Source organism: Vombatus ursinus, unplaced genomic scaffold, assembly GCF_900497805.2.
Source record: "Vombatus ursinus unplaced genomic scaffold, bare-nosed wombat genome assembly UNPS02014841.1, whole genome shotgun sequence".
Taxonomy (NCBI): Eukaryota; Metazoa; Chordata; class Mammalia; order Diprotodontia; family Vombatidae; genus Vombatus; species Vombatus ursinus.
The window spans coordinates 15359747-15381387 of NW_020954619.1; the positions used below are offsets into that span (position 1 = coordinate 15359747).

Genomic DNA, 21641 nt, shown 5'->3' on the forward strand with positions numbered 1-21641 from the left:
AACATCATATCTAGTTAGTTAACCATATTTGTCTTTTCTACTTTCACAACATATCTTGTATACATCCCTTTCTCTGCAGTTCCACAGCTGCTATCTGAGTTCAGGCATTTATCATCCCTCTCCTGGACTACTAAAATAGCCTTCTAATTGGACTCCTTGCCTCAAGTCTCTCCCCACTTCAATCCATCTTCATTTAGCTGCCGAAGTGATTTTTCTAAATTGTATGTTTGACCATCACCACCCTATCCAATAATCTCCAATGGTCCCCTATTACCTTCAGGATCAAATATAAAGTCTCTTGTTTGGCATTTAAAGTTCTTCAAAAAACTAGCCCCTTCCTGCTTTTCCAATGTTCTTATACTTTACTCTGCTCTACAAATTCTATGATTCAGCTACACTGACCTTACATACTCCAGCTCCTGTCTTAATGCATTTGTACAAGCTGTCCTCCATGCCTAGAATCAGCAGTGTCCATTAGATTGTAAATTCCTTGAGGGTAGGGACTATCTTTTGCCTCTTTTTTGCTTCCCCTGCACTTAGCAGGTACCTGGCATATAGTAGGGGCTTAATAGGTGTTTACTGATTGATTGTCAGAGCCAGACCATATCCAATTTAGGAGAGTTGATCACTAACCTTTCCGGTTTTTGTTGTTGTTGTTGTTGTAGTTGATTGTGTAGACTTAGGAAACTATGGAGAAAATGCAGAAAAAATTTAAAAGTGTGTCTAGAACACTTTTTTTGTTGAGAGCCAGTTGTTAAGCATTTACCAACACTCTACTTCCTAGAATGTTCTTCCTCTTTCTTTTCACCTATTAGATTCCTTGACTTCCCTCAAGATTTAGCTCAAATCATACTTTCTTGGTCCCCCCAATTGCTAGTATTTTATCCTATAAGATTATCTTTCATCTACTCTGTATATAATTTGTATGCCCTTCGTTATTTACATGTTGTCTCCCCCATTAGAATGTAAGCTTCTTGAGGGTAGGGACTATTTCTGTCTTTCTATGTCTCCCCAATACTCATCACAGTGTTAACTTTACCACGAATTCCACAAAGCCATTGTTTGAACCAGGAAGAAACTTTATTAACGGCCTGGGAAGGCCCGGTCGTCCCTCATGTGAGAGCATGCATGTGAGAGCAGATGTATATTCCAGATTCCAGATTCAAATTTCCCTCCTGTTTCCCCATTCGCTGGGTACTGTAGAGGTTACAGATTATCCGAAGCACCTAATTTTCCCATGTGAGTCTCTGCCCATTTACATCTCCCACTCCCCACAATTCTGTGACCCTGGACCTTATTTACTTTTGCCCTTATTTGGGTATGCCCACACCCTTCTGCTTGGGATATGTTAATCCATACCTAACCTCAGGAACCAGTTTTCGCTGGTTAGTCTATTCACCTACCAATTCTACTTTATGGCTTCCTTTGTTCAACTTCCACCTAGCTCCTAGGTTACATTTCCGTGGAAATGAAAACTAGCTATTTCTTACATTCCCTCTCAGTTTAAACTGACTCCAATGTTGTAACACAGGCCACCATCTCCCGACTGAGTGATATGCAGAAGCAACATTACCAGTCACATTTTCCACAACAGTGACACAAAGTAAATGCTTAATAAATATCTGTTGACTGATTCCAATCCAATGCTCTTTTACTGCTAAAGGCCTCAATATATATACAGATTATTCTCATAAAGATTTTGCATAAATATTGAAGTAGGCATGTGTATATTGGTAATTATTGGTATTTCTCTGTAATAATGTACCCCTCAGACTTTGACAAACTTTTAGGCTGTATGGGGCAAGTAACTGATAGTGAAGTCTAAAAGTGTGTTCCATTCAACAATATGTACACATAGTAAAATGTGAGTACTTTCTGGATAAGAGTGGATCATCTTGCACAAAGTGAAGTTTATAAAATTTGAGTAGACTCATTTGTACCCCATAAAGGACATAAAGCTTTGAGTAGCTAATTTACATATCAATGGCTAGGAAATTGGCTGAGTAGCTGGGAAACAATGAACTTGTCTCTATGTCACAAACTGACCTTTTCCCTACATTCTGCGGACCAATTAGCAGAATTTTTGATTTTGAAATCAAGCTCAGTGCTAAGCCCACCTAAGTCTTTCTGTCTACCTCAACTTCTGCCCTCATACTAGTGAAAAACAAAATATATAATTATTTCTTCCAATACTCTAACTTCCCAGTTACATAATCTCCTCAATTCCTATGACCCCTACTCTTCCACTAAACCTCAGCTATACACAGATGAACATACCATTGTTAGAAAAACCTGAAGCAAAAACCTACTACAGTGAGTGAAGGAAAGTCTTTATTACACTTCTTGCAAGAGAAGCAGGCACAATGCACTTTAGTAGCACGTGGGCACTGGTTCAGTGGTAGAATCAACTTTTAAACTGTTAGTAAGATCCATACTCCACCCATCAGGGCTACGATTGGTCTGGCTCATCTGAGTTACACCCTTCCTGGATAGCCCATTGCATGTTTGTCCATGTTCTGCTAACTCTGCCCACTTCATGGGTCCCATGTTAAAAATGGTGGCTATCTCCGCCCTTCGGGTGTGTCAGTTAATATTCAATAAGCTTATTAAGCAAGCACAGTGGAGAAAAGCCTTTGCCAGGTCAAAGCCCCATCCTTGAACCCGACAAGTTGCAACCAGTTTAGCTTCCAGGGCTTTTTCTTAAGGGACTAGTTGTTTGCTATACTTTCTGATTGGTTGAGGGACTATCCACAAGATCTTGGAATTCCTTATCCTGCTATGGAAGTCTAACCCCCTAAAATCTTTCTTACACCCATGATTTTGCCATTATCCCCAGTGTTATATCTCCATATTCCTTAATTCTTAATTCCTTTACCAGATCATAATATTTCATCATTTTTACTTTCCCTCTGCATGATGATTGACCTCTAACCCCATTCTTCATTTTCACCATGAACTCCACACCTTCCACTCAGTTCTTTCCTAGGTCATTAGCCCTATACTGGCTATACTTTCTTCCCTTCCCAGTCTCTAACCTTTGGTAAATCAATTCAACTTTATATTGTACTCTATACTCAAGATCTTTGTTCCATTATTGATTTGCCAATCATGTCTTGCCAAATCCCACGTCTGGATTCCTCTCACCATCTGCTGGCTTCATTCTTATTTATGTGCTACTGAATAGAGCAGGAGAAATTTGTGAAACTGTGCTGACAGGGTCCACCACAATTTTATGATGCAGAATTTCAAATGGGTCCTTAGTGAAGTAAGACAATCCTTTTTTACTTCCAGAATCAAATCACTATTCCACTCACCATAGCAGCTTTTCCAAAGCGACCTCCCCAGTCCCTCCTCAAAGCTCCCATGGCACTTCTTCCCCTGAATACTCTCAGATAAGAACCTTGTCTCATACCCTACTAAAAAAATTGAGGCAAATAACCAGGAGCTCCCTCTTCTTTCTTCCTCATCTCATAATTCAGATGCCTGGCCTGACTCTCTCCTACTTTACCTATCTCATATAAAGAGGTGGCTCTTCTCTTTGCCATGGCAATCTATGCATCACTGCATGGTTCTCAGTACACTACTTCATCATGCACCACTAGGTTATGAATGCCAAAACAGCATTTTATTTTTGATCCTGGAGGCAACAGGAATCCAATGGAATTTATTGAGTAGGGGAGTAACATGGCTGGACCTGCAATTTAGGAAAATCATTTTAATGGCTGAATGGAGTCTAGACTAGAGTAGAGAAAAATTTGAGGCAGGCTGACTCAGCAGTAGGCTCTTGTAATAGTCTAGGTGTGAGGTAATAAGGGCCTGCACTAGAGCTGCGGCAGTATCAGAGGAGAGAAGGGGGTATATATGAAAAATGTTGTTCTCCATTGCTACTTTCAGACAATCCCTCTAACACCATTAGCAACATCTCCTTTGAAATTCAATCAATCTAAATTTATCACCCAATTAAGATAGTTAGCTATTATCTACTTACCCCAAGTGCTAAGTTATTCTCAGGGCTGAGAAGGGAATGCTTATTCCTCTGAACTACAAATTCCAGAACGCTAAGCGATTTTAAAATCTCTATTATAACAACGATACAAGTCTATTTACATTCATCTACAATTTAAATGAAAAATTTTAGGAAAGTCTTAAGCTATAACAACACTAAAATAATCATTTGATTAAAAAAAGAAAAATTCAGTGGGAGAGAAAATACGTTGTCATACTAGTTGAAAGATTAATTTAGGAAAAAAACTTATTTTATTATTCCAGTATATACACAGGCCTTATTCTACGTCCAATTTACACATTCCATAGATCATAACTGGTTTGGGGCTTAATCACTGCCAACAATTTCCCCAACTATCATGAATAATCTAAAATTGGCTAGAGAATGGAGTCTCTTAAGGAGGAACTGGAGGGGAGAGAGAAATCCATAAAAAGGAAAAAGGGAGGGAGGCAGGAAAGGGGAAATGGTGGAAACCTGGGAAAGTAAATCTTTTTGCACACATGTACAATCCCCACTGTAGATTCTTGGCAAACAGCAAAGCAAACCAAAGGCACATTTTAAATCCTACAGCATGCCTAAACCTATCCTTATGTTCCCAGAGCTTAGACAACAGCTGTCCAATAATTAAATGTGTAGTGTTTCTCTGTGTTCTCCTCTAATGCTTTAAGAAAATATTCTTTAAGAAAATATTTTTCCTAGCATCTGCAAATTATATCACAGCTTATTTATAGCTCCAGCTTTTCTGATTTTATCCATACTGTATGTAATTTCCTTGATTTCAACTACCTAATTTGCTTGTTCTTTTGGTAGAAATAATTACCATAAAAGCAGATCTCTATTTTAGATAAGAAGATATGTGATAGCAAAAATATTTCCCATTTATAAATTATTTTGAGTATATACATTTTAAAAAATGCTAGTTAGTTTTGTTAATGAGTAAGGCCACCTCTTCATATGAAACAAAGGTGAAGGAAGAGACAGTGTCAAAGGCTTCTGAGTAATATGACATAAGGAAGATAGGAGAAGGGGGAGCTCTCAGCACATGGCCTCTATTTTTTCTGTAAAATATGAGTCAAGGTTCTCAGCGGAAAAGGAAGAGGAAGGGTGAAAACCATGTGAGGTATTTAAGGTTTGGAAGAGGCACTATGGAGAATGGAATAATGAGCTGATATGAGAGGCATGATAGGATTGCCTAGGAGAAGTGAAAGCCCACTTGAGGTTATGTAATATAAATTTGTAGTGGACCCAATCTGAACAGTTGTGTGATTTTCTTTACCTTCATTCAGCTGCATATGTATAGGAGGGAAGGCCACAGATGTTGGAAGTGATTCAAGATTGAGTCTTAGCAAGGCACAATTTGTAACATGAAGGGCACAGACTGAAGAAAACAGTAGAGTTGAACTGGTTTGCCAAGGGTCAACATGGAGAAAGGAGGAAAGTGCAGGGGTGATAGCCTGAACTGAAAGCACTGAGGTATTGAGGGACTGGAGGTCATGGTGTAGATGAAGAGTAGGTTTTGGTGTGGGAATGTGGAATGTCATATTTCTTGAACAAAGAAATGGTACATCTGTGGGTAATGGCAAGATTAAGGGTATGACCATTTTTGTGTGACTAAGATGAGGTGAAAATAGGTCATATGAAATGAGCAGATTGAGGAACCAGGATATTAGGATTTTTATATCAATATGCATGTTGAAGTCCTCTGGTAAGAGGATGGGAATTAGAAAGGAAAGAAAGATTGTGAGCTATGTAATAAACTCATTGAGGAAGGAAGGAGAGTTGTAGTCAATGGCTATCAGGATTCTGACTGAGTGGAAGATGTGGATTTTATAGATTTCTAAGGAGGAAATGTTACTGAATGATGATGTAGAAGGAGTACCTGGAAGTGACCATTGGGCAACAAGGAGTATTCCAACTCCCTCACCTTGACCAATGAACCTAGGGGAATGAGTGAATATGCAGCTAGTGCTAGAAAGAGTGGCCAGGGAAGTAGCGTCATGAGGGTGACCATGTCTCAAAGAGACACAGAAGAGGGAAGGATTGGGGAAGTAAAATATTTAAGATGAAAGCAAATCTGTTGCCTATTCTAGAGGACACAGTGAAAGGTCTGGGTAGCATTTGATTGGGACCTGGGGTAGGTGGGTTGAGAGAGATGAAAAGAAAAGGAACTGGATAGTGGGGAACGGGGTTTGAATGATGACTTAAAGGGTAAAATAATATAATAATACAATAGAATACAATACAATATAATATGATATAATATAATGTTCATACATAATATTATATTAGGTGTCTAACTAGTAAACTAACTAGTAGTCTAACTACATAGAAATTCTTCCATGGGTTCCTGTGACCTAGGTGATCCCACTGGAGAGCCAGGCAAATTTCTTCTGGGTTTCTGTAGTGAGGATATGTTTATGACTTTGACATAAATGATTCAGTTTTGTATTAAGCCATTATTTTGTTTTAATATTTGGTCAATGACTTCTTTTTAAATATTAAGATTAGCATATATATATGTGTGTATATATATAATATATACACACACATATATATATACACATACATATATAAGGAAAGACAGAGAGAGAGACACAGAAACACAGAGTCAGAGAGAGAGCAGTTTGGTAAATAACATGTATGTTCACAAACCACTGATAAACATATGGGACCCCCAGACATAATAGACTACCAATGAGGAAATCTAGTAAATAACTTCTTCGTTGGATTATGTCATCAGGTGCTAATCAAATTAATTGGTAAATTAGGCCACCAAAAGAACAGGTCATTGATTAGAACTTGAGTATTAGTAACCAGCTAATGCCCATAACTGGTTACTCTATTCCTCTTCTCCTACCTCTCCTACTCCCCCACTATAGCTGAAGTATCATACTGACTTGAGGGCAGTGTTGATTGAATTACGGGGGCATGACTTGCTAGTCAGTCACCTTAGTGGGAGTTATACAGCCTCTAGCTGAGCAAAGAAGAACCTTATTGTTCAATACTATGATAAAACATTCTTACTGGGAAAGTAGGCTGGTGATTTGTTTCTAGTGGGGTTGATGCTTGTATTATCTAATTGATAACATAAATTGACATGTGCACACTCTGATTAATAAAGTTTGATGGCTAGAACTTAGGTGTTTCAGTCTAGTTAATATTACCATAGATAATGGTAAATCAGCTTAGCACTTGTGCCATGTGTTACAGTCTCTGCACCAAAGGGCACCTGAAATTTCCTTCAAAGAATCCTTATTAGTGTAAGGACAATCCAAATGGAGCTTTTCTTACCAGGACGAGTAGGTTAATTTAAAAAAAAAAAAATGTCCTCAAAGACAAATGGAGCTCTGAAAAAGATTACATGGACTTAGGAATGATTACATGGATCTTCTAGGCTAGCAGGGGAAAACCTTATCCTATGGACCTGTAGTCCATAAGAATTTCATACAAGCTGTCTTGATTCATATTAAAAATGAGGCATGCTGTCAAGGGCATGGGGCAACTAGGTGGTGCAATGGATAGAGTGCTGTGGCTGAAGTTAGGAAGACTCCTCTTCCTGAGTTCAAATCTGGCTCTCAGACACCCCTGAGCAAGTTACTTAACCCTGTTTGCCTGAATTCCTTATCTGTAAAATGAGCTAGAGAAGGAAATGGCAAACCACTCCAGTATCTTTGTCAAGAAAACCCCAAATGAGGTCAGAAAGATTTGGACACCTTCTGGGAGCCAAGATGGTGGAGTAAATAGTAAATCACCATTCACCTCCAAGCAACCATCAAATAGCACCCCAAAACAAATCCTGGAACAGCAGAACCAACAAAATGATGGGGCAAAACAATCTTTTAGCCCAAGAAACTTGAAAGATCAGCAGGAAAGGTCTGTCTCACTCTGGTAAAAGGGGAGCACAGCCTAGAACAGGAAGCATCCCACAAAGTCAGCAGCAAGCCCCACTTCAGCAAACCAGCAGAAGATCCTGAGCCCCAGTGCAGTGGAGCAGGCAAATGCCAACACCATGACCATCCACATGCTTCAGCCTAGCCCTGGGCAAGTAGACAGTCTCCAGTGGCCAGACTGCCACATGCTTCAGTGTAGCCCCAGGGAAATGCATAAACATCCCACATGCCTCAGCACCTAACAGACACCAGCACTAGGACCCTGGCTCAGCACCAGGTAAGCTATCAGACCCCAATGGCCTCCAGCACTGCCAGCCCAACCCACCCCATCCCCTAGATGCACCCGCAGCACCAGACATGAGGGTCCTCCATGGGCCTCAGGGCAGCATTAGTGCAGCACCAGTTAAGCCTGAGACAGTGTCCTTTCCACTCCAGGAGCAGAGCTCAAATTTAAAAGAAAGGAAAATGACCAAAAAAGATGAGCAAAAACAAAAACAAAAACCAACACCAACACATGGAAGAACTCAAAAAGGAGCTTTAAAATCATATAAGAGAGACAGAAGAAAAATTGGTGAAAGAATTGAGAGTGATGCAAGAGAATTATGAAAAAAGAGTCAACATCTTGGAAAAGGAAAACTATTTAAAAAGTAGAATTGGACAAATGGAAAAGGAGATATAAAAATCAACTAAAGAAAACAACTCCTTAAAAAGTACAATTGGCCAAATGGAAAAGGAAGTACAAAGCTAACTGAGGAAAATGATCCCTTAAAAGTTAGAATTGGGCAAGTGATGACTCTATGAGACATCAAGAATCAATCAAACAAATTTAAAAGAATAAAAAAATAGAAGAAAATGTAAAATACCTCAATGGAAAAACAACTGACCTGGAAAACAGATCCAGGAGAGGCAATATCAGAATCACTGGACAACCTGAAAGCCATAATCAAAAGGAAGACCTGGACAGCATCTTTCAAAAAATTATCAAGGAATAGTAGCTAGGTAGCCCAGTGGATAGAGCACCAGCCCTGGAGTTAGGAAAACCTGAGTTCAAATCTGATCTCAGACACTTACTAGCTGTGTGATCCTGTGCAAGTCACTTAACCCAATTGCCTCAAAAAAAAGAAAGAAAGAAAGAAAGAAAGAAAGAAAGAAAGAAAGAAAAGGAGGAAGGAAGGAAGAAAGAAAGAAAGAAAGAAAGAAAGAAAGAAAGAAAGAAAGAAAGAAAGAAAGAAAGAAAGAAAGAAAGAAAGAAAGAAAAGAAAAAGAAATTATTCAGGAAAACTGCCCTGATATCCTGGGAACGGAAGACAAAATAGGCATTGAAAGACTCCACCAAACACCTCAGGAAAGAGATTCCAAAATTAAAACTCCAAGGAACATTATAGCCAAATTTCAGAACTATCAGGTCAAATTAAAAACATTGCAAATGTCCAGAAAGAAACAATTCAAATATCGGGGAGCCACAATCAGGGTTACACAGGACTTAGTGGCTGCAACGTTAAAGGACTGGAGGTCATAGAACATGATATTACAGAAGGCAAAGGAGCTAGGACTACAACCAAGAATCACCTACCCAGAGAAATTAAGCATAATACTTAAAGGGTAAAAAATGATCATTCAACTAAATAGAAGATTTCAAGCTTTCAAAGGAGATGTTCAGAATTGAACAAAAAATTTGATCTCCAATATCAAGACCCAAGAAAAGCCTAAAAAGCTAAAAAGGGAAAAGAAAACATAAAAGATTCAATGGAGCTGAACTGTTTACATCCCTACATGGGAAGATGATACTTAGAATTCTTAAAAACTGTACTACTAATAGTACAGCTAGAAGGAATATATACAGACAGAAGATACGGGTATAAGGTGAATTTGAGGGAGTGACATAAAAAAATTAAAGGAAGAGAAAGAGGAGTATACTAGGTGCAGAAGGAAGGGAGAGGTAGAATGGGATAAATTATTTCACATGAAGAGGCGCAAAAAACCTATTACAGTGTGAAGGATGGGTGGACAGTGGGCCTCACTTGAATCTTACTCTCATCAGTATTGGCTCAAAGAGGGAATAATATATACAATCAGTTGGGTATGGAAATCTATCCTACCCGACAGGAAAGTAACAGGGGAAGAGATTAACTAAAAGGGGGGGGAGGTGAACTGAAAGAGAAGAGGGCAGACTGGGGGAGGCAGCTGACAGAAACAAAACACTGTCGAACAGCGAAAGGGTAAAAGGAGAGAGAGGACAAACAGGACGAAAAATAGGATGGAGGGAAATACACAGTAATTATAACTGTGAATGTGAATGGGATGAAATCTCACATAAAATGGAAGTGGATAGCAGAATGAACCTAAAACCAGAATCCTACAACATGTTTACAAGAAACACACCTGAAACAGAAGAGATGCACACAGAGTAAAGGTAAGGGGCTGGAGCAAAATCTATTATGCTTCAGCTGAAGTTAAAAAAAAGCAAGGGTAGCAATCCTGATCTCAGACAAAACAAGAGCAAAAACAAAATTAAAAGAGATAAGGAAGGAAACTACATCTTGCTAAAAGTTACCATTGACAATGAAGTAGTATCAATACTAAACATATATACACCAAGTGGTATAGCATCCAAATTCTTAAACGAGAAGGTAAGTAAGTTACAGGAAGAAATAGACAGCAAAACTATACTACTGAGGGACCTCTACTGTCCCCTCTCAGAACTTGATACACCCAACCAAAAAATAAACAAGAAAGAAACTATGGAGGTGAATAAAATATTAGAAAAGTTAGATATGACAGACCTTTGGAGAAAACTGAATGGGAATAGAAAGGAATATACTTTTATCTCAGTTGCACATGGCACCTACAGAAAAACGGACCATGTCTTAGGGCATAAAAACCTCAAAATCAAATATAGAAAGGCAGAAATATTAAATGCATTCTTTTTGTATCATAATGCAATAAAAATTACATTGAAAAAAGGGCAGTGGAAAGATAGATTTAAAATTAATTGGAAACTAAATTATCTAATCCAAATGAATAAGTGGGTCAAAAAACAAATCATAGAAACAATAAATAATTTCATTAAAGAGAATGACAACAATGAGACAACATCCCAAAATTTATGGGATACAACCAAAGCAGTACTTAGGGATAAATTTATTTCTCTAAATTCTTACATCAACAAAATAGAGAAAGAGCAGATCAATGAATTGTGCATACAACTAAAAAAAAACTAAAAAAGAACAAATTAAAAATCCCAATTGAGCACCAAACTGGAAATCCAAAAATCAAAAGTGAGATTAATAAAAGTGAAAGTTAAAAAAATTAAGCTAATAAAAACAACTAAGAACTGGTTTGATAAAGAAAAAAAACAACAATAAGATAGATAAGTCATTGGTTAATTTGATTCAAAAACAAAAGAAAAAACCAAATATCCAATATAAAAAATGAAAAGGGTGAAATCGCCACCAATGAAAAAGAAATTAAAGCAATCATTAGGTAATATTTTGTCCAATTACATGCCAATAAATCTGAGCGAAGTCAATGAATGTTTACGAAAAAATAAATTACCTAGAATAAGATTAACAGATCAGGAAATAGAATGCCTAAATAATCCCATCTTAGAAAAAGAAACTGAACAAAAAATAAATGAGTTCCCTAAGAAACAATGCCCAGGGCCTGATGAGTTCACAAGTGAAGTCTACCAAACACTTAAAGAATAATTAATTCCAATACTATATAAATTATTTAGAAAAACAGGTGAAGGAGTTCTACCAAACTCCTTTTATGATACAAACATGGTACTGATACCTAAACCAGAAAAAGCTAAAACAGAGAAAGAAATTATAGACCAACTTCTTTAACGAATATTGATGCAAAAATTTTGAACAAAATACTAGCATTGCGATTACAGTAATGTATCACAAGGATTATACACTATGACCAGGTGAGATTTATACCAGGAATGTAGGGTTGGTTCAATATTAGGAAAATTATCAACCTAACTGACCATATCAATAACAAAACCAACAGAAATCATATGATTATCTCAATAGGTGCTAAAAAAGCTTTTGACAAAATACAGCACCCATTCCTATTAAAGACACTAGAGAGCACAGGAATAAAAGATGCATTCCTTAAAATGATAAACAATATCTATCTAAAACCATCAGCAATCATTATCTGTAATGGGGATAAGCTAGACGCCTTCCCAATAAGATAACGGGTGAATCAAGGACTCCCATTATCACAACCATTATTGAATCAGTATTAGAAATGTTAGCTATTGCAATAGGAGAAGAAAATGAAATTGAAGGAATTAGAAAAGGCAATGAGGAAACAAAACTATCAATTTTTGTAGATGATATGATGGTATACTTAGAGAAACCTAGAAAATCAACTAAAAAAAACTACTTGAAATAAATACTTTAGCAAAGTTGCAGGATATAAGATAAACCCACATAAATCATCAGCATTTCTTTATATAACCAACAAAGCAAGAGATAGAGAAATCCATTTAAAATAACTGTAAACAATATAAAATAATTGGGAATCTACCTGCCAAGACAAACCCAGGAACTATACGAAAACAATTATGAAACACTTTTCACACAAATAAAGTTAGATCTAAACAACTGGAAAAATATCAATTGCTCATGATAGGCCAAGCCAATATAATAAAAGAATGACAATTCTAACTAAGTTAATTTACTTATCCAGTGCCACACCAATCAAACTACCAAAAGTTTATTTTATAGAGCTAGAAAAAATAACAACAAAATTCATCTGGAAGAACAAAACGTAAAGAATATCAAAATAATTAATAAAAAAAAATGCTAACGAAGAGGGCCTAACAATACTAGATCTCAAACTGCATTATAAAGCAGTAATGATCAAAACTATCTGGAACTGGTCAAGAAACAGAGTGGTAGATCAGTAGAATAGGTTAGGTACATAAGACACAGTAGTAAGTGACTATAAGAACCTAGTATTTGGTAAACCCAAAGACTCTAGCCTTTAGGATAAGAACTCACTATTTGACAAAAACTGCTGGGAAAACTGGAAAACAATAGGGCACAAATGAGACATAGACCAACATCTCACACCACATACCAAAATAAAGGTCAAAATGGGTACATGATTTAGACATAAAGGGTGATAATATAAGCAAATTAGAAGAGCAAGGAATAGTCTACCTATCAGATCTATGGGGAAGGGAAGAATTCATGACCAAACAAAAGATAGAGAACATTATGAAATGTAAAATTGATAATTTTGATTATGTTAAATTAAAAGGCTTTTGCACAAACAAAACCAATGCAACGAAGATTAGAAAGAAAGCAGAAAGTTGGGAAACAATCTTTACAACAAGTGTCTCTGATGAAGGCCTCATTTCTCAAATACATAGAGAAATTAGTCAAATGTATAAGAATATAAGCCATTCCCCAATTGATAAATGGTCGAAGGATATGAACAGGCAGCTTTCAAATGAAGAAATCAAAGATATTGATATGCATATGAAGAAGTGCTCTAAGTCACTTTTGATTAAAAAAATGCAAATTAAAACAACTCTGAGGTGCTACCTCACACCTATCAGATTGGTTAATATGACAAAAAATGAAAATGATAAATCTGGATGTGGGAAAACCAGTACACTAATGCATTGTTGGTGGAGTTGTACACTGATCCAACCATTCTGGAGAACAATTTGGAACTATGCCCAAAGGGCAACCAAATTGTGCATGCCCTTTGAAACAGCAAGAACACTACTAGGTCTATATCCCAAAGAGATCATAAAAAAAGGGGAAAGGACCTACATGTGCAAAACTATTTCCAACAGCCCTTTTTGTGGTGGCAAAATATTGGAAATTGAGGAGACATCCATCAATTGAGAAATGGTTGAACAAGCTGTGGTATATAAATGTATTGGAATACTACTGTTCAATAAGAAATGATGAACAGGAAGATTTCAGAAAAACCTAGAAAGACTTGTGCAAACTGATGCAAAGTGAAATGAGCAAAACCGGGAGAACATTGTATACAGTAATAGCAACACTGCTACAGGTAAGAAGCCCCCAGAAGTGTGCTTTTTGCCACAAGTATCAGTTGATATCAATTAGTCAGCTAGAAAATTAGCTTTAAAAAAAAGGGGGGATTTACTCAAGTGGTATAGTTGGTAGAAGGCAGCTAGGTGGTACAGAGGATAGATACTGATTCCTTAAATATTTTGGACACCCAAATAATTCATCCCAGGAGTCTCAGGAAAAGATCCATACACATCCCTCCCCAATATCTTATCATCCCAAATACAACAATTTTGTTTGTACAAAATTTATGAATTCAATTTTATGAAGTTCAATTTATTTTCTTTTTTGTGGTCTCCTCTATCACTTGTTTGGTTGAATATTCTAATATTAGATATTATTAGAATTAAACATTCTAATAATATTCATCATAGTGAAGTTACCTGATCTTGGTCTCCTCTAATTCTTTTTTAATATCCATTTCAAGCTTATTGTAGTATAATGTGAATGATGTTGTTTTAAAGTTAATTTCTAGCAAACTATAGTCCAGTTTTTTCAGTAATTTTTAAAAAAGATTTCTTTCTCAAGAAGTTTATGTTCTTAGGCTTATCAAAAACTGGATTACTGAGTTCAACTATTCCTGATTCTTTCTCATCTAGTCCATCCTACTCATATACTTTTGTATTTTTAGGGGAGAATTATTTTAACAGCAACTGATGTGAAAGACTTGGATTTCTGCTAACCATTAACTCAATACAGGTAAACATTACAGCAAGGTTGCAAAAAAGTTAATGTTATCTTGAGCTATATTAATGAATATATTCTATTCAGAATAAAGGTGGTGTCCTACCACATTGTACCCTGGTCAGGCTACAATTAGAATACTGTATTCAATTCTAGCTAACAATATTTTAAGAGAAATACACAAATACTTTAACACATACAAAGAAAGGTCATCAGAAAGTTAAAGAAATTAGATGCTACGTTATATATGGAATAGTTGAAGGAAATACAGATGTTTAAACCTGGATTTTTTTCACTAACAACCTGGTAACCTTCAGCAAATCACTTAACTTCTCAGGTCTTCAGTTTCGTCTGTATAACTGATGGAGTTGGTTAAAGGACCTCTGAAGTCTTTCTATCTAAATCACAATCCTATTGTGGGAAAGATTAAGAAGTTAGGCTTCCACAGCAGAACACAGAATTCTGAGGGGGACTTCCAAGATCTTGCAGATAGTCCCTCAAGCAATCAGAAAGTGCCCTGAACACTGCAAAACCACTAGTTCCTTGAGAGAGAGCCCTAGAGGCTAAACTAGTTGCAACCTGTCGGGGTCAAGGACTGAGCCTGCTTAACAAACTTATTCAATATTAACTGACACACCCTAAGGGCAGAGATAGCCACCATTTTTGAACATGGGATGCATGATTAGGATGAAAATGACAAGGAGTAACATGGGATGGGCAGCTCAGGAAGAGTAACCCAAATGAGCTGGTCCAATCCCAGCTCAAATGGGAGAAGTATAGATTTTACTAAACATTTAAAACCTTGCTCTGCTTCCATATCAGCGCACACGTGCCATACTAGGGTGCAGTGTGCCCGCTTCTCATGAGAAGCACAACAAAGGCTTTCCTTCACACACTCCTGTACTAGACTTTTGTTTCAGCTTTTCTAACACTATGATGCTATGAAAAGACAAGTATTATGAGAGATAGGATAGCTGTTTTTGTATATTTGAAGAATTGCAATGTGGAGAGGAATGAGAATTATTCTCTGAAGCAAAAGAAAAAAACCAGAGAGGATTCTGGGAAGATGGCAGAGTAAGTCAGAAAATTTCAAGCTCTCAAGATTTTCCTCCACAAAAGAGATAAAATAGTGCCTTTGGGCAAACATAGAGCCTTGAAAACAATAGTAGGGGCAGAACAGAGGTCCTCATGGGACAATTGGAGAAGATCTGAAGAAAAATCCTAGGATGAGATTTCCTCCTTAAGAGTGAACACCTCCAGGCTAGGGACTGCATAAATAAGTGGCAAGCCTTGGGGTTAGCTGGTCTGGGAAGCTGCCTGGGCCCCAGTCATAAGAATAGTCAGGGGAGTTGGGCGTTGTACCTGGGGAAGATGTAGGGAACCTCTGCTGACAAGGAATGCCAGACCCAGCTGTGCTGTGGAGAGGAGGTAGGGGCAAGAAGGAACCAGGACATGCCAGGTGAATGCAGAAGTAGTGGGGCGGGAACTTACAGGAGGCAAGAGGTCTTGGTTTAAGTTCAAGGTCAGAAGACCAGATGCCAGAGGCACCATCCCCTATACCCCAGGACTAGAAGTGATTATAAAAGCTAAATTATTACCAAAAAAATGCACAGGCAAAGGAGAAAGAATCCAACCACAGAGAGCTACTATGGGAATAGAGAAGATTGGAGTTCGTCTTTAGAGGAGGATACTAAAGCAAAGAAACCCTCTTCTATCCCAAAGAGTTACGTCAAATGGTCACCTGCCCAAAAAGAATTCATTGAAGAACTTAAAAAAGACCTTAAAAAAACAAATGAGACTGAGGAAAAACTAAAAAGAAAAATAAGAATAATACAAGAAAAACAAGATTATGAAAAGAAAGTCAACCAATTAGAAAAGGAGATTTGGAATCTTTTTTTTTGTTTTTTGGTGAGGCAATCATGGTTAAGTGACTTGCCCAGGGTCACACAGCTAGTAAGTATCAAGTATCTGAGGCCAGATTTGAACTCAGGTTCTCCTGACTCCAGAGCCAGTGCTCTATTCACTGCACCATCTAGCTATCCCGAGGTCCAGGGTCTTAAGGAAGAAAATGACTCCCTGAAAATCAGAATTGGAAAGATGGTGGAGTAAAAGCAGTGACTTACTTGAGCTCTCCCCCAAACCCCTCCAAATACCTATAAAAATGACTCTAGACAAATTCTAAAGCAGCAGAACCCACAAAAAGACAGAGTGAAACAAATTTCCAGTCCAAGATAACGTGGAGGGTTGATCAGAAAGGTATTTATCATGCCGGGTGGGGAGAGGAGCACAGTTCGGCGTAGGCGCACAGGCCGCAGCGAACCTGGAGCAGGCCTCAGAGGATTGAATCGTGGGCAGCAGTGGCAGTTTCCAGACTTCTCAACCCATGAATGCCAAAGACAACTTAGAAGATCAGTGGGAAAAGTCTGTTTCTGCGGTGAGAGAGATACAAGGGATTCCAGTCCCATTCCCTGAGCCTGGCCCCAGGGAGGCAGCTGTCTCCCGAGCTTCTGGCCCACAGATTGAGGGGGAATCAAGTGGCTGATCAGAGGGGGATTGCAGGGATCTCTCTGCTGGTGCAGGATTCTCTTGCTTTGCCTGTGCTTGGATCTGGGTCACAGTTCTGGGTGGCTGTCCTGGGGGGAGGAGGAGCCCTGGTGTGGTGGAGCTTGTAGTGGCTGTGGAGAGGAAATCCTCAGAGTTCCAAGACAGAAAAGAGTGCTTGTGGTCACTCATATAGCAGAACACTGGACAGGAAAGGAGTAAACACCTCGCCCTTGACCTTAGCACCTTGGAAGAACTGAAAATTTACAGGTCCCTAGAAGTATCTCTGAAAACACCTGCAAAAACCCCTGAAGCTTGAGACAGTATATTCTCCACACTGGAAACAGAGGCCTACCTTAACAAAGAGTTTATAACTAAAGTAATTGGCTGGGATCATGAGCAAGCAACGCAAAAGGAGTCAAACTGTATTATCTTACTTTGGTGACAAAGAAGATCAAAACATACAACTAGCAGAAGACAATGAAGCCAAAGCTCCTACATCCAAAGCCTCCAAGAAAAATATGACTTGGTCCCAGGCCATGGGGAAAAGCTCAAAAAGGATTTGGGAAACAAGTAAGAGAAGTAGAGGAAAAACTGAGAGTGATGCTAAAGGAGACCCAAAAAAATACTGAAGAAAATAACACCTTAAAAAATAGTTTAACCCAAATGGCAAAAGAGGTCCAAAAAGCCAATGAGGAGAAGAATACCCTAAAAAGCAAAATTGGCCAGATGGAAAAGGAAGTTCAAAAGTTTACTGAAGAAAATACTTCCTTAAAAATTAGAATGGAGAAATTAGAAGACAAGGACAATTTGAGAAATCAAGGCACTGTAACACTAATCAAAAGGAATGAAAAAATAGAAGAGAATGTGAAATATCTCACTGGAAAAACAACTGACCTGGAAAATAGATCCAGGAGAGAGAACTTAAAAATTATTAGACTATCTGAAAGCCATGATCAAAAAAAGAGCCTCAACATCATCTTTCAAGAAATTATCAAGGAAAACTGCCCTGATATTTTTTAGAACCAGAGGGCAAAATAGAAATTAAAAGAATCCACTATTACCTCTTGAAAGAGATCCCCAAAGGAAAACTCCTAGGAATACTGTAGCCAAATTTCAGAATTCCCAGGTCAAGGAAAAGATATTGCAAGCAGTCAAAAGGAAACAATTCAAGTACTGTGGAAACACAATCAGGATAACACAAGATTTAACAGCTTCTACATTAAGGATCTAGAGGGCATGAAGTATGCTATTCCGGAGGGCAAAGGAGATAGGACTACAACCAAGAATCACCTACCCAGCAAAACTGAGTATAATCCTTCAGGGTAAAAAAATGGTCATTCAATGAAATAGGGGACTTTCAAGTATTCCTGAGGAAAAGACCAGAGCTGAATAGAAAATCTGACTTTCAAACGCAAGACTCAAGTGGAACACGAAGAGGTAAACAGGAAAGAGAAATCACAAGAGACTTAGTAAGATTGGACTATTTACATTCCTGCAGGGAAAGATGATATTTGTAACTCATGAGTCCTCTGTCAATATTAGGGTAGTGGGAGGGGAAAAAATTATATGCATGTATAGATAGATAGATAGATAGATAGAGGGCACAGGGTGAGTTGAAGATGAAGGGGTGATATCTGGAAAATAAAACTAAGGTGAGAGAGGATTATACTGGGAGAAGGAGAAAGGGAGAAGTAGAATGAGGTAAATTATCTCACATGAAACAGACAAGAAAAGGCTTTTACAGTGGATGGGAAATGGGGGAAGGTGAGAGGGAATGAGTGAAATGTATTCTCATATAATTTGGCATAAGGAAGGAATAACATGCACAATGGGGTATGGAAATCTATCTTACCCTATAGGAAAATAAGGGGGAAAGGGGACAAGAGAGCAAGGGGTTGATAGAAGGGAGAGCAGATTGGTGGAGGGGATAATCAATAGCAAACACTTCTCAGGAGGGGCAGGGTCAAAAGAGAGAATAGAATAAATGGGGGGTAGGATAGGATGAAGGTAAATATACTTAGTTTTTCACAACAGGACTACTATGGAAGTGTTTTACATGACTATACATCTATAACCTGTACCGAGATGCTTGCCTTTTCAATGAGGGTGGGTGGGGAGGGAGGAAGGGAGAAAATCTGTAACCCAAAGTTTTAAAAACACATGCTAAAAAAAATTTAAAAAAAAAAAAAGAAAGAAAATCAGAATTGGAAAGAAAAGGGGAAGAGGGGACGAGTGGAGATCCTAGGAGCCTACAGAGGGAGACACCACCAACACAGCTACTCTGCAGTGGGGGAGCCCTGGAGGTAGCCCCTCGGACCAGGGGCGGGGTCCCTCCCCTTTTCTGGACCAGGGGACCAAATGCATCCTCCGCCCCCCTCCCTTGGTCCTGGGAGCCATGCGTAGCTTGAGACAGCGCTTTCAGAGGTTCCTGGAGCAGAAAAACATTATCACTGATGTCCTAGGGAAGCGGAGGAGGTCCCTGGTATCAAAAAGTACCACCTGGCTATAGGTTCCATTGCCTTCCTGGCCCTCTATCTCATATTTGGCTATGGTGCCTCCCTGGGCATCAATAGCCTCTGCAATCTCATCAGATTCATTTACCTAGCATATGCCTCCATCAAGGCCACTGAAAGCCCTTATGAAGATGATACCATCTGGCTAATCTACTGGGTGGTATACAGAATATTTGGCCTGGCTGAGTTTTTCTCTGACATCTTCCTTTTCTGGTTCCCCTTCTGCAGGGAAGTGTGCCTTCTTACTATAGTGTATGCTTCTGGTGGCCTGTAATGGCTCTCAGATCCTGTATCATCGCCTGATCTGCCCCTACTTTCATCAGAAATGGGTTTAAGAGGGGCAAATACATATACATTTAGAAGAACATAAAAGTGTTCTAAATTTATAAAGTAATAAAACTTTAAGGGGATAGGGACGGGGAGGGGATAAAGGAGGGATCTTTAGAGGGGAGGGTGAGAGAAGGGTGTTAAAATTTAGGGGAATGGGAGGATAAGGGAGGGACTGCTGGAATGAGGTAAGGTTAAGTGATAGGAGGGTAAGGTAACAGGTAGAAGTAGAGGAGTTAGGAGAGGAAAAAAGAGATATGCACAAACATAAAAACAAAGATTAGGATTTCCCTCTTAGGGAAAGGATATGTTTACGTATTTATGTATGTATGTACATACATGTATGTATATAGCAATACCTATATATAAATATATCCATGCTCCATTGAAGCCTTGGGGTGGTGGGTAGGGGGAAGGGGGGGGAAAGAAAAAAGTAAAAAGTATACAGCAGAGAACAAAAGAAAACCTACAAGGAAGCAAAGAAAAGATGGACAGCTTTCAACATAATGCACACTATTTAATATACAGGCTTTCTTGAAATGAAGAGCTATTGCTATATATTTTGAATCCTCTCCTATGTTCTGCTGTGCACACAACATGGTTTTTCTTTTCTTATTTTATATTTAAGGTTATAATGTTTTATTTCTCTTTTCTTATTATGTATTTAAGTTTTAGCATTTGTTTAAAATTTTAAAAAAATTTAAAATAAGGGGGAACCATCACCAATGAATTATAATAATAATGATAATGACAATAATAGCTCACATTTGTATAGCACCTTCTATGAGCCTGGAACTGTGCTAAGACATTTACAAATACTATCTCATTTGATCCTCACAATCCTAGGAGGCAGATGCTATCATTATCCACATTTTACTATTGAAAAAAGTAGCACAAATAGAAGTTAACTTGTACAAAGACACATTGCTAGTAACTGTCTATAGCCACATTTGAACTCAGGTTTCTCTGACTCCAGGCCAGCACTTTGTCCACTATATTACCTGACTTCCTTTGTAGCAGAAGCTAGGAATTTGTACATAACTTTAAGGTTTGCAAAGTGCTTTAAAAATATTTAAAAATCTCATTTTATCTTAACAATAATCTTGGGAAGTCGATGCTATTATTATCCCTATTTTACAGATGTAGAAATTGACACAGACATGTTAAGTAACTTGCCCAGGGTCACTCAACTAGTAAGTATATAAGGCTGAATTTGAACTCAGGCCTTCCTGTATCCAGGCCCAGCACTCTATCCGCCACGCCAACTAGCTGACTCAAGTGACAAGGTGTCAAAGATCGGCACAATATGAGAAAAAGCACCTTTATAATACAGCTTTTTCAATATTGAGTAAGTTGCCATGTAAAGCAGTGAGCTTTCCATTATTAGAAGTATTTAAGAAGAGCCTTGATGATCATATATTAGGAATAATGTAGAGATCTTTCTGACTCTAGGTGGGAAGTCAGACTAGGTTATATCAAAGATCCCTCCCAACTCTAACAAAAACAAAACAAAACAACAACAACAAAGGCAACTTTGTCTTAGCTCTGTCACTTCTCAAGCTTTAATTCTCTTTTCCTCCATGTCTTCACTGCCAAGCTTTTTGAAAGT

General features: G+C 38.2%; 1 pseudogene; it reads left to right on the forward strand.

Annotated features, from left to right (window-relative positions):
- Positions 1-19587: 19587 nt before the first annotated feature.
- Positions 19588-20040, forward strand: LOC114026571 (annotated as a pseudogene).
- Positions 20041-21641: the final 1601 nt, after the last annotated feature.